Source organism: Canis aureus, chromosome 9, assembly GCF_053574225.1.
Source record: "Canis aureus isolate CA01 chromosome 9, VMU_Caureus_v.1.0, whole genome shotgun sequence".
NCBI lineage: Eukaryota > Metazoa > Chordata > Mammalia > Carnivora > Canidae > Canis > Canis aureus.
In genome coordinates, this window is record NC_135619.1 from 51,720,850 (window position 1) to 51,734,534 (window position 13,685).

Consider the following 13,685-nt stretch of genomic DNA (forward strand, 5'->3'; position numbering starts at 1 on the left):
AGGTAGAGACACAGGCAGAGGGAGAAGCAGGCTCCATGCAGGGAGCCGTACATGGAACTCAATCCCAGGACTCTGGGATCATGCCCTGAGCCAAAGACATCTGTCCTTTTCTTTTTCTTTTCTTTTTCTTTTTCTTTTTCTTTCTTTCTTTCTTTCTTTCTTTCTTTCTTTCTTTCTTTTTTTTTTTGGGTGGGGGGGCTTTGTGTAGACGGGGGATAGTCACTCTGAAGCAAACAAGCGAAATTACTTAGCATATATTTAAAATCACGGGGATCCCTGGGTGGCGCAGCGGTTTAGCACCTGCCTTTGGCCCAGGGTGCGATCCTGGAGACCCGGGATCGAATCCCACATCGGGCTCCCGGTGCATGGAGCCTGCTTCTCCCTCTGCCTGTGTCTCTGCCTCTCTCTCTCTCTCTGTGACTATCATACATAAATAAATTAAAAAAATTAAAAAAAAAAAAAAAAAATAAAATCACAATTGCCCTCTAACAAGGTTGAATCCTATTCAGTGGAGGGTCTGGGACTGACCTGGGTAAGAAGTTTGCAGATAGGCAGCAGGAGAGTCCTGGGGTATTAGAGGGGGGAGCTTTTTTTTTTTTTTTAAGATTTATTTATTTATTCATTCAGAGAGAACTAGAGAGAGGCAGAGACACAGGCAGGGGGAGAAGCAGGCTCCATGCAGAGAGCCTGACGTGGGACTCGATCCCGGGTCTCCAGGATCACACCCCGGGCTGCAGGCGGTGCTAAACCGCTGTGCCACCGGGGCTGCCCTAGAAGGGGGAGCTTTAGGAACTCCAGGGCAAGAACTGGGGGGCAGACGAGGAGCAGAGACAGGCAGAAGGAAGATTCACACTTCTGTAAGTAGAGTCCCTCCACCAGCAGCATCAAGATCTCCCAGGAATTTATAGAAATGCACATTCTTAGGCCCTCCCCTGATCAATTGTCAGGAACTCTGGAATGTGTTTGTTTTAACAACCCCTGCAGATACTCAAAGGCTAAGCCACCCAGGCGTCCCATCATTTCTCTCTCTTTTGATTGCCAGAGCACCATTTTAAAACTTTCTATTATGGAGAAAGTAGACAGTGGGGTGTAATAAACTCTCGTGTGCCCATCAGTGAATCCTAGGAGACTTCAGCTGGAGATCATTCCTTCATGTCCAAGCTCCCACCGGCCTGCTCCCCTCCCACTGCAGCATTTCATCTGCAAATATTTCAAAGAATCTATCTCTAATAGATGAGGACTTAAAAACATAACTGCATTATCATTATCACACCCAAGGCAATGGACATTAATTCATAAGGTGGCATTTTGAAGACTTTGGGCAGGTGTTTGCCAGAAAATCCTATGACCATGCAGAAGTGCACTTCAGGTAGCAATTCCGGATGTTCAGGTTGGTATAGACCAGAATCCCTTACCAAGACCCCACTGGACAAGCCAGGTAGAGAAGGAACTAGAGTGAATCTAGGTCAGGAGCAGCTCTGGGGATGCCAAGAGAACCTTCTCAGCTCTCCTGGGTGTCCTCGCAGGCAGGAGGCAACCATCCAAAGGAGAGAAAGTGGCAGAAGAAGGGATGGAGCAGGGAACAGAAAGAAAAGGAGGTGAGAGGAAAGAGGCTGATATTGATAAAGAAAAAGAGGAAGAGAAGAGCAAAAATAATCACAAATACCCACAGCATGCCAGGTGTCAGGTGCACTGCCTCTGCCCCCTCCAGGTTTCCAGGAGAGGGGTTCCCCCAAACCTGCCTCGGCTTCTTGCTCACCCCTTCAGTGAATCACTGTTGGTGGGATGAGAGTAGGGGCAGGTGTGCAGGTTTGTGTGTACTTACGAGGAAGGAGGGTTATGCCAAGGACACAGGGCAGGGCTGCAGCAGTGAGGGCGGGACCTTGGCAGAGCCGAGCAGGTGCCCAGGTGTCTGTGGCCTCTGCAGGATGGCATCTGCCAAAGCAAGGGAGAAGGAAGGCCACGGAAATGAAGGGGTTGGTCCTCGCGTGGGAGGGGTGCCGAGGGGCACCAGTCTGTGCCCAGAGCCTGATAGAAACTGCACCCCAGCCTCCCTGCCTGTGGCCGCCGTGACCCTTCTGGGGGGGCGGGAGCAGCACGGGGATAACCTGGGGAAGTAGCGGGTCCTGGGGTTTCTCCTGGGATTTGGGGAAATCGGTGGATCACCGGGAAAGTGTGGAGCTCCAGGCAGGGGCCGGCCCGGGGCGCACCGCGCGGCTGTGGGGGTGCCATCCTGCCCCATGTCCCCCCCGCTGGAAGCGCTGCGGCTGATGTCACCCATGGAAAGGCGAACTTGGACGACTGCCCCGAGGGGCTCAAGCCCCCCCAGCTCCCTCAGATCCTGAGGAAGTTCTGGGCCCTGCCCCGCCCCCTCCAGCTCCGGGGGTGCAGAGGTGCAGCGGTGGGGGGCAGGGGGGCTTTCTATTCCTTTCAGCCAAGCGCTCATCCTCATCCTCCAATCCCAGGTGGATGCACCCCAGGAGAGCAGAAACTCTGTTCGCCCCCCAGCAGACCCCGTTACTTAATGGCCAGTCCGCCTATTGCCACTGCCCCGCGATTACATTGGTCTGGCGCTTCTTTCTGGGACGTCGTGGGGCGGGGGGGTGGGGGTGGGGGACGGGCGGTGCAAGAGGCCTGTGGTCCAGTGAGGACCCTGAACCGGAGGGAAATCTCTGCCCTTTCGTACTAGAGGAGTAAGTGGGCTGGAGGTGAGCCGCATTGATTAGAATCTGCACGGTGGCTGGTGGTCACATGCAGCGGGGGGACGGTCTCAGTGGCGAGGCTTCCCATCCCCTAGCTGATGTTGGTGAGCTCACTACAGAAGGACATAGACCCAATAAACCGGATCTGAGGACTTGTCTTCATTGGTGGATAGTGATACCCAACACCTGGAATGCTTCTTATGTGCCGGGCGGCACCGTTCTTAGCATTGCTCTCATGCATCTCATGCGTGTCCTAAACATGCACAATCTAAGTTCATGACATTCCTGATTTTATAGTTGAAGAATCTGAGCCACTAGGAGATGACATCACTTGGCCAAGGTCATAAAGCTTCTGGGGCCAGTGTTCTGTTTTGCCTTTGTGAAGAAGAGGGAACATGGCACTGTGTGTTTCTGAAGCAAAAACAAGCTGATGTCAGGGATTCTTTCAGAAAAGCAAATTTCAGGGCCATTGTTGAGATCACCACCCATTCAGCAAATGTCCCAAACCCTGAATGCACTTCTGTGTCTCAGCCCTTGGCATAACTGATGTTCATCATCATGAGCTTCAACTACCGAAGAAAGGTTAAATTCTATTTTGCAAGCTCTGTTTAATAAAGCAGGGGGAGGGAGGAACAAGCTTTAAAAGGATCTGTAACAAAACCAAATTAGCAAAGTTAAATTGTTAAACGAATTAACCCTTCTCTCTGAAAGGCTTGGTTACTCTGCTAAGTCATTCTAGAGGACCCTTGACTTTAAACACTCTTCCTTCTGGGGACGCCTGGGTGGCTTCGCGGTTGAGCATCTGCCTTTGGCTCGGGGCATGATCCCAGGGTCCTGGGATCGAGTCCTGCATCGGGATCCCTGCGAGGAACTTGCTTCTCCCTCTGCCTCTGTCTCTGCCTCTCTGTCTGTGTCTCTCATGAATAAATAAATAAAATCTTAAAAACAAAAACTGCCCCTCTGGGAGAGACTCTGCCCTTATGCCACTGGTGTCGCCACTGCATCTGTGCGTCAGGAGCCAGCGTATCTCACCGTTATTTCCCTGACAGTACTCTCCGAAGATGGCGGGGATCACATGGCGAAGTTCTCTTTCTTCCCCTGGCCTCGGTCTGAAATTCCCCAAACGCTTGGGGCTCTGCAATGCTGGGCAGCAGGCAGTGTCCCCAGCAGTTGCCCTGGCATCCTGCCCCCTTTATACAAAGCAATCACTGTTGCAGAAAATGAGGGTCCTGTGACCATTTGGCACCATCCCCTGCCTGGCATTCGCGTGGGAGAAGGAACTTTCTCTCTCCCTGACAATAGATTCTGATCACAAACCAGGCCCCTTTTCAGAGAAACGGCTTCCCATAGAATGACTTTGCCTAGAGGTAAGAACCGAGTGAGGGAACAGAAGTGGTTTCTTGCAGGAAGCCTGTTAATGTCACTGAGAGATCACTCAGTCCAGGAGGCCTCAGACAGCCTCTGCCGCCCCCTCCTCGCGGCCATCGCTCTGTCCCTGGCCGCAGTGACACCTGCAGCACCCTGTAGATCGTGGCCTAGACCATCAGCCTTACCTCTAAATGCAGGTGTGGTGATCCCTTCCTACAGAGAGCATTTCCCTGGGTGACTTTACTGAGAACCTAGCATTGCTCTAATACCATTAACTCAACTACAGATTTTACTGGGATTCCCCCAGTTTTCCTACCAATGTCCTTCTGCTTCAGGATAGCGAATCGCACCAGGTCTCCTGTCGTCTGTGAAGATTTCTCGGTTGTTCCTTTTTTTTTTTCTCCCACAACTTTGACATTTTTCACGTATTTTACTGAATGTCCCTTGATTTAGGCGTGTCTGAAGTTTTCTAATGGTTAGGCGAGAGTTGTGAGTTTTCTGAAAGAATACCGCAGAGGTGAAGTGCCCTTGCTTTTCACGCTCTATCAGGAAGTGCATGATATCAACATGACTAATTAGCGGTGAGGTTAACCTTGATCACGTGGTAAGGTGGCTCTACCAGTTTCCGCTGCTGTAAGATTAGCATTTTCCCCTTTCTAGATTCTACAGATTGGAAGTGAATCACTAAGTCCAGCTCCCACTCAAAGGGAGGGAAATGAAGCTCTACTCCCTGGAGGAGGAAGAATTTATGTATATAACTTGGAATTCTATAAAGAACATTTGTCTCCTCTCCTTAATTAATTAATTAAATTGAGAGAGAGATAGAGAGAGAGAGAGAGAGAGAGAGAGAATAAGCAGGGGGAGCAGCAGAGGGAGAGGGAGAAGCTGGAAACCCAATACAGGGCTCCATCCCAGGACCCCAGGGTCATGACCTGAGCTGAAGGCAGATGCTTAACTGACTGAGCCACCCAGGTGCCCCAGTTATTTACTTGTCTATCTATCTATCTATCTATCTATCTATCTATCTATCTATCTATCTAATTCTTTATAGCAATATGGACTTAGGGATATTTATTTTATTATTTGAGTTAGAAATGCAATACTTTTTCAAATCCTTGCTCAAATTGTTCCAGCTTTGGTTACTGGGTTCTGTCTCAGGTTGGCTCCGGTGTCTTTTTCACATGCAACCCCCCTCCCTTTTCCCCACTATCGTACTTTCTGACACTATACAGTGTGCCAGGCTCAGCTGTCTTTTCCCTGCCTTAGAATCAGTTTTTTCTCCAGGGAGCCCTGCTTCCTTTATTGGAAGATGATCTTTGGAGACCAAGTTCTGAGTGCTGGGTGTGCCCGCTGCTACAGGGTCATTGCTTTATGCCCGCTCAGTGGACACAGTTAGGAAGCTTCTTCACGGAGGTTAGCTGATGTATCTGCACATACCTACATTTCTACACCTGTCTTGGTATATACTTAAATAAAAGTAAGTTTGCACCAGTATCTCCAACTCGCATCCAGCACCCCTGGGTTTGTCCTGTCCTTCTGTCTTTCCTTATTGTCCCTCCTTCCTCTGACAGTGCCAAACCTGGCTCCCGGTCTGCAATTTACACACTTACTTATTCAACTTTACTATGCATGTAGTTTCAGAATTGTTAATCCATAGCCCTATGGAAGAAATTTTTGAGGATACAGTGTTTTCATCTAGTTCTTTTAGTCGTTAGCTTTACAAATCCCTGTCAAAACACTGTTTTCCAAGTTACTTAGCTCATCCCTTTTCCCTTCCTTCATGATGGGTGCATCTTAATATTCTCAAAGCATTTCCATAGGACGCTTCTCCTTTGATCATATTGCTATGGTTGTGTGGGGGAAAAAGTAGCCATGACGTGTAGAGGAGGAGTTGGCTGCTCACGATCAGCTGGATCCATGATGACACCTCGGGACTTGGGGCTTTCCTGGATCTCACTACCTTTCCTTGGAGCTGCTGTTGGCTCGATGGGTCCAGGCTACAGAGACAGCTGTGACACACAATGTCTGGTCAAAGGAGGAGATGAAGTAGGGCTGAGCTGCTGGCCTCTTCCTTTAGGGAGGCAGAATTGTCAACTGTCAGGAAAAAGAAGGCTTGGAGTTCTCGTGGCTCAATTTCCCTCATAGATGGAGAAACTGAGGCCTAGAAAGGCAATGTAACTTGTTCAAGATGAACTAGCTGGCTAGAGCCATAAAGGGGGAACCAGATCCAGGGCTCTGCATTCTCGTGTCTGCACTCTTCTCGCCTCCCTGTGTGGGCTACAGGGCCAGAGGTCACCAGTCTGCAGAAAAAAGCCCCTATGAAATTGTTTAAACAGGTGGGAAAATTCATCACCCATCCCTGAATAGAGAGGTAGATCCTGGAACATCTCTTTGAAAATCTGTGCATTCTGAAATGGGGGGGGGGGGAGTGGATTTAGAAATGATTGGGGAGTCTGCAAATTTGGTCCCTGCATGCCACACACCAGTGACCTCATTCAAAAGTGTCAACATGAAGGATCTCGTGAATTCCAGAGCTACCCTTTTTTAAAAAAAAAATTTAAATCAGTGTCATATTCTCTCTCTATCTCTTTTAAAAAAATATTTCATTTATTTATTTGGTAGAAAGAGCATAAGCAGAGGGAACAGTAGAGGGGGAGGGAGAAGCAGGCTCTCTGCTGAGCAAGGAGCCCGGCATGGGGACCGACATGGGGCCCGACATGGGGCCTGATCCCAGGACCCTGGGATCATGACCTGAGCTGATTACAGTCACTTAACCAACTGAGCCACCTAGGTGCCCAATGTCATGTTCTCTCTTAACTGTCATGCCTCCTAGTGCCTAAAAAATGGAGAAGATTCGTGTCTGTCTTGCCCAGGTCAGGGGGTCATTTTAAGGCTCTCTATCTAAATGGAATGAAGGAATCAAACCTTTTTTTTCCTTTTTCTTTACTAACTACTGATTTCCTAATCCCACCATAGTACATGAAACACTGTAGGAATTCAATAAATATTTATGGGATGAATGAATTAAGGATCACATGAGATGTTTCAGGTAAAAGGACTTTTTCATTTCTGAAGCCCTAGACACATGTAAGGGATTGTTAATGGCATTAACTAATGCTCTGAGCTTGGGCAAATTGCCTAACCTCTCTTGACTTCAGTGTCCCAATCTGTCCTGTAAGATGCTCTAGGCTCATCTTGTATTTGGAATTAAACTAGATGATCTCTAAGGTCCCTTAGAGATCAGATTTGTAATTCTGTAATTTTAGTGTTCACTGTTATTATAAAGAATATTGTGAGAATTTCCAGATAGATTTAGGATATAAAAGTATCTCAAATCTTCACGTGATAAAAGTATCACAAAGCAAGGATGACAAACTGATTTCTTTCCCTGTGTGAATTCTAGTTGATTGGTAGTGGCTGCCTGGAATGAAATGTTGAGAAGGACCCTAGATATAGGACTATAATGATTGATTAGTGATGTCTGTCATGGGCACAGAATAGAAGGCAGTAGCAAGCATGTCAAATATCTACATCTCCAACCTAGGTGCTCAAAATAGTAGCTGCCCTAGAATTTCTGAGGGCAATGTTATTTTTATTTGATTTTGCATGATAATGTTGACACCCCTTGGGTGAGGCCAGGGTTCCCTGGAGGTAAACCCAGAGCTCTATAGGCTTATAGTAAAGCACCCTTCTTCCTTTCATTGCTTCTCTTTTTTATTTATCAGGCAAATAGTGCATATTAACACGATTAATTGATGTTTGAGAAGCGAAATCTAGACTTGGAATCTTTCTACCACCCTGAGACTCAAACAGATATATGGCCTCTGTTCTTGAGAAAATTGAGAATGTGGAATAATATAAAAATTCTACACATAAATATGAACCCATTCACTCAATAAAGAAGTGTTGAACACCTATAGTGTTCAGGCAAATGCATGACACTGAAAACATAGATACTCTTTCCAGAAGTAAAGCCTTTCCTCTTTCTTGTTTCCACTGACCGGTCATTATGTGTGGGTCCATGAGCTTTCTGAATGTAATCTGTGTTTCCCTCCTTCTACCCTCGTGGTAAGGAAGTGGTAAGTTTTGGGTTTAACTCCCAGGATTCCTGAAGGAAATATGCCAGTGAGTTGCCTTCTTCTTCTTCCTCCCCTCCTCCTCCTCCTCCTCCTTCTCCTTCTTCTTCTTCAAGATTTTATTTCTTTATGCATGAGAGACACACAGAGAGAAGCAGAGACATAGGCAGAGGGAGAAGCAGGTCCCCTGCAGGGAGCCTGGTGAGGGATTTGATCCTAGGACCCAGGGATCACAAACTGAGCTGATGCTCAACCACCGAGCCACCCAGGTGCCCCCACACAGTGAGGTTTCTTAAGTCTCTCATTGCATGCAAGGGGACGCTACCCAGTCCTGGAGAGACCTTCCCAGCCCTCAGGTATCATCCTGTTGCTCAGTATGCTCTTGAAACCCAAAGATGCTGTGAACATGGGGATGCTCTCATTCTTCCCTATCCCTAGAAAGCCTCTGTGTCTTGCTTTGGGGGTCATGTGTATTGATTCTCACCTGTCATCACTTCATGGTCATCCAGAAATGTGTCTCAGTAGAAGAGGGAGGTAGGCAATCCCGTCCCCTCTTCTCCTTGCTGGGTGGTATGCATTTGCCATAGGAACATTGGCTTCTGGTTACCCTCCCTCAGGACTGGTCTTTCTCCACTCTCTAGGCAGTTCCTAAAAAGGCTGCATAACTGACTGAGTGATTACTTCAGGACTTGAAACAGCTTTTTTCCTGTCCCAGATATGACAGTCACTTCCCTAATAGAGCCATCACTCCAAGAGGAACAGGATGTCCTTGTAACAAAGCCAAGGGGGTCACATGATCAGATAGGCGAGGGGCCTCCTGAGACCTTGTTTTCTCTTAAGCCATTGCCCAGGAATTGTCTACAAAAGCCTATCTATGACAGACCCTGGCAAGCGATTCCCAGTCTGCCCTCTTATAGGGTTTCAGTCCAGAACAATTTCTCCAAGGAATAAATGTTAATGAATGAATGTCTAGTAGGGTGGAGAGAATTTCCGTGGAGCATCTTTGGTGGCCTCATGCATGCACATGGTTCTGCACTAGAAAAATCAAGGGATCCCCATGGCTTGTTACCTTTGCCCCCAACAACACCCCTCGAAGAGGCCATAAAGTTTGGACAGGCAGCCCATCTTGCTGATTGGGGAATTCTTGGCCTAGTTTGGAGCCAGTTGGAGAAGAGAGTATGAAGCAGGGAGAGGAAAGATTTTCCTTAGGATTCAGGGTCAGATGGGAGAGAAAAAGCATCTATGAAGGATGAAGACCAGCCCAACCCCAGGCCCAGACTCCCAGACCTCACAGACATGGCTGAGTTTTGTTGGGAAGTTACCAGGCACTCCAGGAGGAAAATATGACTTAGGCAGCCATACAGGAACAGGGGTGAGAGAACTAAGAAAGGTCTTCAAGAGGCCCAAAGAAGGGGAAAATTAGCTGAGTCAGAAGCCGACAAGAGGAACCTAAACCAGAGGAACTTGGGTCTGTAGAGTCAGAGACAGCCTCACACTGCGAGAGAGAGTGGGGGATTCTCCCCCACTTTTTTTAACTCATGAATTTCCAGGGTCATAAAAATCTGTAGGAAACACAAAGTGATCTTGCATTTACCTAGCTAAACCTTCCAGTTAATGAAAAGTCACCTTTTGGGTGAACGGGAGAGTCCCCCATCAGATTAGGAAAAACCTCCGGAATGCCAGGAGCCTGGGCAGATTTTCCAGGGCCATCTGGTTTTGCTGCTCACCCCCTTCTCTTCTTTCTAAGAGTGAAATAGCAGATAAATCCAAAAGCTCCAGGGATTTTGACCTCTGGAAGAACTGAAGCTGGCTGTCAGCCAGAGGAGGCCACATAACTTCAATTCATCCATGGGATGTGGGGAAAGCTATCAGGGCTGCATTAGAGTGCACAGTTGCAGACAACAGAGTTCACCGTACCTACTCTGAAGCAGGAAGGGATTTAGCTGAGGACATTGGGAAGCTCTCAGAATTGGTACAAGAGCTGGAGGAAAAGGCTCTAGGCTGAACCTCTAGAAACATCTCCCAGAGCCATGCTGTAGGATTGAGTTGGCAGGAAGTTGCTGCTCCAGCCACCTCTGACCTAACAAACCTGTTGTTCCTGCCACCTGCTGAACCCACAAAATATGTGCGTGCATCCCTCCTGTTCCAAATCAAAGTCTCAAGGATGTACATCTAAGTTGCAAAATCTAAGCCGCATGTTTATACTCAGCAGCAAGGGAGGCTGAGAAATGTCTACACATAGGCACACATGTGCACACACACACACATGCACAGACACACATAATGAGAATATCCTTAAAACATGAAGGGATTATACAAAGACTTTCAAGATGTGAGGAATGATGGAGATTGGCTAGAAGGGGTCTGTGAGCTATGGCCTGGGCTACTCAGGAAAAGGCAATGTGAAAAAAGTGCCCCACAGTGTGGCTGAAGTGATGGATTCCCTGGTAGGCATCCCTCAGTAGAATTATGCTCAATTGGTCTTACGCAAAATGGAGAAGTAAGAAATACTTGTATTCTAGATTCTTCACACAACCGTCATCACCATTCATTCATTTTTAAGATACTTCCAAAAAGAGATTTGAGTCACCAGGATATTGTTTTACATACTATAATACTAGCCCATGGGGCATTCTGAAAGGCACAAACAATTAAACACATGGCTGCTGGTCTTGATGGGGAGCCAGGAAAACAAACTCACACCAACTTTATAGAAATAGCCATGTTATGAAAAGGCACCAAATGAATGGTGCAGACAATGGCAGTCCAGTTGCTCAGAGGAAAGCTGTAGTTTGGGTGGTCAAGATGGCTGGACCCAAGAGGACAGGACAGAAACTTGGCCTTGAATAATGGGAGGATTTAGACAGTCCGGGAGTGTAGGGATCAGGTGAGCATTGCTTGGAGTGGGTGGGTGTGTATTTCAACACGATCCATTGGAGGAATGGTCAGTTATGAACTGACTAGCAGTGCAGGCATGAGTGGAAGAATTGTGGGAGATATAATAATAGAAACTTAAACTGGGACATTGTTTCGGAGAATTTTTTATTTTTTTATATTTTTATTTATTGATTCATGAGAGACACACAGAGAGAAGCAGAGACATAGGTAGAAGGAGAAGTCGGCTCCTCGCAGGGAGCCCGATGTGGGACTCGATCCCTGAACGGGATCATACCCTGAGCCAAAGGCAGATGCTCAACCACTGAGCCACCCAGGAGTTCCTGTTTTGGAGAATCTTGATTGCCCCATGTATTAGTCAGAACTACTTTCATTTCCAGTGATAGAAATCCACTCCAGGGGCACCTGGGTGGCTCAGTGGTTGAGCATCTGCCTTTGGCTCAGGGTGTGAGCCCAGGGTCCTGGGATCGAGTCTCAGGCTCCCCATAGGGAGCCTGCTTCTCCCTCTGCCCATGTCTCTGGCTCTCTCTCTCTGTCTCTCATGAATAAATAAATAAAATCTTAAAAAACCCCAAAGAAAATCCACTCCAAATTAATTTAAGATAAAGGGAATGTATTGTTTCATCTAATTAAAAAGCCAAAGGCATAAGTTTGAAATACGGCTAAATCCAGGTGCTCAGCTGTTGTCAGCACTCAGCTCTGGGTTCATCTGCGTTGGTTTCACTTTCCAGCAGGCCTTCTCCATGTGCTGGTTCCTGGCAACTCCAGGCTTACATCATCTTGGTTCAGCAATCTCTTGCTCAATGTTTCTAGCAGAATTCTCAGAATTCTCAGGGATGAGTCTTGTTGATTGGCTCTCCTGGGTCATGAGCAACTACTCCCTACCCCCATCAGAACTAGAACTATGACCAGGGGAATAAGGGGGCTCTCACTGACCAGGGACATGGCCTGAGAGGACCCATGACCATAGGGAAGGATGGTTACTGTAACAGATGCTGTTGATGCCTCATCCTTATTCCCTTGGCCATTTTATTCCCTTCCCATTTTAGTGGACGTTGGCTCGATTTCCAGCTAACATCAGCATCTCTTTGCCTTGAGGGCTTTCTGTGACCACCAGGGCCCCCCTCCACACATTCAAGACTGGCCAGAAATGCCAGGCAATTAACTGCTTCTAGGAGCAGTCTTCCACCGATGACACACTCTCATCCTCTTGTCTCCTGGATGGGAAAACTCTGAGGTTCTTGATCTATAATGTTTTGCAGAAGTCCCCAGTGGGATTAGTTCTAGTTGTCCAGAGCCATCACTTGAAGGCTAGTGCACCCTTTATTGAGTGCTTCCCCTTTCCCAACCTCACTTTTCTACTTCCCTGCTGGTGTTTCCTGAGATCACCTCCTAAGGAAACCACTCACCCTGGGATCTGCTCATCCAGAGTCTGCTCCTGCAGGAACCTACACTGAGAGATTCCCCAATAGAACAGCAGAGTGCTGTTGCCAGAGTAAAGGGGAATGGATACTGGGTAGGCGGGAGCAATGAATGTCTACTTCCCTTGGTCAAAAGATTGGGCCTCTTTTGTTTTCTTGCCTCTAATTTGTCGACTTCCTCTTAGGAATGGGAAGCGAGTTCCTTGAGAGAAAGGACCCAGCTTGTTGGCTGTTGTGGTGCACAGCAGATGCGAAAACAATGTTTATTGTACTGAGTTGAGTTTTATAGGCAAAGAACAATGACAAAAGAGTTTCCTGAACCCACAACTGGCGGAACATGTTTTGTTTTTCCACTAAGATTAAATGAAGTGGAGACGGTGTGCAATAAACGTTGGAGGGAGGGAATCTAAAGACATACATTCGGCAGCGGTCATAGTAGTTTGGGCTTGAGGTGGTAAAGGTCTCTGGCATAGTGACTAGCACACCCTAAGTGCTCAATAAATGTTTGTTGAATGAGTGAAGGCTAGCAGTTGTGTAGGGGTCAATGTCATTAAGCGGATACTCAAGACTAGGTTGAAAAGCTGAGGTTGGGCTGCGTGCTTGGGGAGAAGGCTGCAATTCTTCAGGATGTGGGGCCTCCTGGAGAGTCAGGCTGCAATCTGAGCACTGTAGGCTGAGAGCTCTTGGTTGCAGGTTATTGCTATGTGTTCCCCAGCCCCACTTTCTTTCCTCCGAGGCACGTAGCTAGTAGACTACACCCCCAGTCTCTCTTAATTAGGTGGGGACATGAGTGAGTTCTGACCAATGGAAGGTGGGTGACAATGCCATATACTACCTCTAGCCTTGGTCCCTAAAACAGTTCCTGTGATCAACCATGCTCGCTCTTGTCTTTCATTTGCTAGCTGGATGCTGAGAGGCAGTGCAGGACCCCAAGGCCATAGGAGGTGATAGAGACCCTAGGGTGAAGGGGCGTGGGGCCCTGGATTGCTGGGTGGAACAGAGTTCATCACCCTTAGTTTCTCGCTGGTCTGGAATGAGAATGAGAAATGCACCAATACTCTGTGAAGCCATCCAGATTTCGGATTGCTACAGAGTGGTCATTTGCTACCTTATTACAAAATAACTAATTTGAAAAAACAAAAAAAGAACCTCATTTGAAACTAGGGAGAGGGACGCCTGGGTGGCTCAGCGGTTGAGCGTCTGTCTTCAGCTCAGGGCATGAT